The sequence below is a fragment of the Sciurus carolinensis genome, chromosome 9, assembly GCF_902686445.1.
Source record: "Sciurus carolinensis chromosome 9, mSciCar1.2, whole genome shotgun sequence".
Taxonomy (NCBI): domain Eukaryota; kingdom Metazoa; phylum Chordata; class Mammalia; order Rodentia; family Sciuridae; genus Sciurus; species Sciurus carolinensis.
This window is the reverse complement of record NC_062221.1, coordinates 40,967,488-40,971,892: the sequence shown is the minus strand read 5'-3', so window position 1 is coordinate 40,971,892 and position 4,405 is coordinate 40,967,488.

Genomic DNA, 4,405 nt, shown 5'->3' with positions numbered 1-4,405 from the left:
CATACTGTATCTAGATCCTTTGTTCTTTTATTCAGAAACTATTTGAAGAGGCTCAGTGGAGTGATTTGGAGTAGTTGGCAGTTTCAAAATGAAATTGTTGCCTCTGAACACTCTCAGTAAGTTATTTATTCTGTCCTTTTTTTCAGTGGGAGTTTCCCTCCAGGACAGCAAGTTACCCAAGTGGGAGATTGCTGTGGGCAGTTGTAAGATTCCTAGATAATAGATGTTTTGGCTAGTGACTTTTTTTTTTTAACTTTGCTTAATATTAATAGACTGTGGTCTGCACCTACACATCTAGTTTTGATTTCCATTTTTATCTTCCTCCCCCTCCAAGCAACTTCACTGAGTTAGAATCCAGACCCCAGGGAAAATAAAAATGATTTGTAAATTCAGTTGTATCATCAGCTTTCCCTTCTTTATCTTCAGAGCCCTCTTGATCTTCCCACAATCTTGTGGCTATTGAGTTTGTTTTATATTGTTTTTAAAGGTGTTAAACATGGGCTAGGTCTGGTTCTTTATGTTTTACACGGACTGCTTCACTTAATCCTTAGAACCATACTACATTTTACCGCCCTTAGAACCATACTACATTTTACCACCCCTGTTGTATAGATGAGGAATCTGTCGTGCAGAGATTAAATATCTTGCCCAAGTCACACAGCTTACGAATAATAGCACCAAGATTACGAATAATAGCACCAAGATTTGAGTTTCTCAAGCCCTTACTCACTACCATATTGTTGTAAGTAAAGAATCTCTGAGGAATTGCCAACATGCTTTCTACTCACTAACCTTGCTATGATCTGGAGAGCCACTCTTCTTCATAACCTGGTTTTGGAGGTTGTAGTTATTTCCTTGTTTGTAGATGAACCTCTTTTTTTTTTGGGTGCTGGGGATTGAACCCAGGGCCTTGTGCTTACAAGGCAAGCACTCTACCAATTGAGCTATCTCCCCAGCCCCTAACCTTTTTATTATTGTTCTTTTGTCTGTGTTAGTGGATTTCCTGGAGAAACCAGCTTATACCCACTGTATTTCAACCTTTGCCAGTGGTGCTAATAGCATATTTTCAATACATTGCAAAGTAGATGTTGACTCCCTTACCCCGTGTGCTTTAAGGCTATTTTGTCCAATATAGTAACCACTAGTCACATCTTGCTATCAAGCCCATTTTAAGGAGTATTCCAAATTGAGATAATGCTGTAACTATAAAATGTACATTGCCTATCAAAGACTTAGCACAAAAGAAAGAATGTAAACTATCTTGATAACTTTTATATTGACAACATATTGGAATGATATTTTGGATACATTTGGTTCAATAAAATATACTATTAAAATTAATTTTACTTGCTCCTTCTTACTTTATAAAATGTGACTACTAGGAAATTTAAAATCACACATGTGACTCACAATATATTTCAATTGGAATTGAATTGCCAAAATGGCTTTAGGTCAGATGGAAGAGGCAATATGGATTCATGAATAAGTGTCTTAATCATGTTGGTATTGAAGATGTAGTGAAGATGCTGTGCAGAACTGGTGTGCCAATGATAGTGACATGTAGAAGCACTGCATTCTCCTTGTCCACATCAAAACTTTCCCCACGGGGCATGTCACTGTCTGCCTGTGCAAACACCTCCAGTAATCCACCCCAGTCCTGTCTTTCCTCTTGTCAATCACATAGTCTAGACCTCTTTCTTGTTCCTGTTCCCCTTGGATCTTGCTGACCAAATCACATTTATTTTGCTGATCTCATATATTCTTTTTACCAAAAGAACAGAACATTCAAATTATTCCTAAACATATTTGCTTCAAAATAAAACAAGAGGAGGTAGAAATCAGTGGCAATATAAATATAACAGAGTGACTGTGAGTTGACTGCTGTTGAAGCAAGGGGTGGGTCATGGAGGTTGATTATACTATTTGATCTACTTTTGTATATAATTAAAATTTTCTTTAATAAAAAGTTGTTTGAAAAGCTTCCAAATATGCTTACTTAATACAAAATCTCTTTTCATGATTTAAGTTCCACACATGCAACTTACCTAACAATTTCTCCTTTTTAAAATATAATAAATTTTGTTTTGGCTAGAACCCACCAGTAGACAAGATGCACTCAACAATAAGAAAAACTGTGCAGAAGTAAGTTCATGGTAGACAATAGCTTCACCTCTGAGACTTTTTGGTTTATTTCTCTCTATAGGAAAGAGTTGGTACAAAGTCCTAGTTCAATGGTTGGTTAGCGCCTTGGGTCTGTAGGAACCTAACCTTATCAGTAAATCTTTTCTCAACATCTGCTGTTTCCCTATGAAATGTGTACATAGTTCTGAGACCAGGACACTTCAGATGAACCGAAGAGTGACTGTTATTTTGTCTTCTTCTTCTTTTTTTTTCCTTGCAACAGTGCTCAGAGATTATTTGTCAATCCCGGCACTCAGGGTAAGAATACTTACTTTGGGGTCAAAATCTCTGGTTCCAAATCTGGGTGACTTAGAAAGAATTCATTAATTCTTTAATGCCTTGGCAATTTTTCTTTAATCTGTAAAATGAGAATAATAAAACATATCTCAAAGTATGTTGTAAGGATTGAATGAAATCATATGTGGAAACTATTTTGCAGCATACCTAGCCCATAGTAAATGTTAACTTTTTTTTTTTTTTTTTTTTTTTTTAATAGCAAACTCCTATTTATTCTGAGCAGCTGGACATTTTACAGGTTCTCGCTAATTAAATATTCTGGTTCCTACATATAGCATGGCCAGTTTTCAAAGAAGTGATTGTCATTTCCAACTCTTGAGGGCAAGAGCCATGTACTATTTATCTTTGAATCCTCAGTGTCTAGCATAACATGCAGTTCATAATCTTCTTAAAAAAGTCATATTGACAATAACAAAGTTTGCTTAAAATTATAGGTCTCAGCATTATTATTTTTGTTATAAAAGGTTTAGGACATTGATCTAAACATCAAAGCAGTTTATACATTTATAACATGAAATGGTTGTGGCTTTTGTGTTCACCTTTCTTGGGAGCCTCATTCAACAAATATTTACTAAGTGCCTCCTATAGGGAAGGCATTGAGCTTTGCACTGGCTCCTGCAGCAGGGAACAAAATGTGGTTCCTCAGGGCATGGAGCTGGTTTTTCACAGGCGAAACAGCTTTGCATAACTTATTACAAAGTTGTTACTGCTTGCAAGAGAAGCAGAGGTCTGGAGAGAGCAAACAAGGAGGCGCTCATCCTGAGCCTAGGGTCCTCTTGAGCAGCAGAGCACAAGTAGCTACGGCTGAGCAAAGAGTGGGGACAGAAGATAAATGACAGCCCTCTGAGCATTGAAAACAGCCTAAAGGCCTCAGGAACTGCTGGAGGAATTGAGAGAAGCCTGGTCTGCCTGGGGGCATAGCAACTTGGGGTCTGTAGTTGAAGTCAATAGGGATCAGATCCCTCAGGAGCCTTACAAGCCACATGAAGGATTTACAATATTGTTCTCAGTGCTGAAAAGATATCCCCCTAGATCCTGTGACTTCTGGGATTTGCTTCAAATAATTCAAGAACATTCGGAAAAGCAGGTGTGTATAAAACAAAATTGGCCATTCATTGAGAGTTGAAGCTGGGTAATGGGTACATGGCACTTCATTATACCCTCTGTTTTTAAAATATGTTTTAAAAAAGTTCTCCAGCTACAGTGCAGATAATGGACTCTAAAGGAGGAGGCACAAACATGAGGAGACCAGCCTTTGCTGCAGACTGGGAGAGAGAAAACAAAGTCTTGCACTAAGGGAGGAGTAGCAGAATTGAAAGTGAATAGATTCTACTGATGCTGGGAACTTGAATAGATAGAACTTGCTCACTGATTAGATGTGAGGAATTAGAAGGTGGGGATGTCATCTAGATATGTTCCAGGAGACTCGCCAAGACAGGAACCTGATATAGTCTCAATACTTCCACTAACCACCACCATCTGAGGTTTAATTAAATTCAACACACCTGTGTTGCTTTCTTACCATGTGCTAATCATTGTATGGGAGATGTGGGGTGAAGAGGAACGTGCACAATAAGTTCTTATGGAGTCATGAGAGAGGTATTTCGCATACCTTACCCGTAACCCTCAAAGTTTCCCTGCAAATTAATGTCTATTTTATAGATGAGGAATCTGAGATTTGGAGAGGTTATAGAACTTACCCAAGTCTAAGATGCAAGTCTGTCTCTAATGCTTGTGATCTTTGCACTACATAATACTGGCTCAAGGGAGTAATGAAAAGACACATTAAGTCCAAAGAGAATTCTATCCATCTCACTGATTTACTAAGGCTTAAAACCACAATTCCCTGGTCCCCAGTCAATGCTAATGATATGCTGCCTGGAAATGAGTATATGGAAATTCTGAGACAAGACAAGCCAGTTCATTA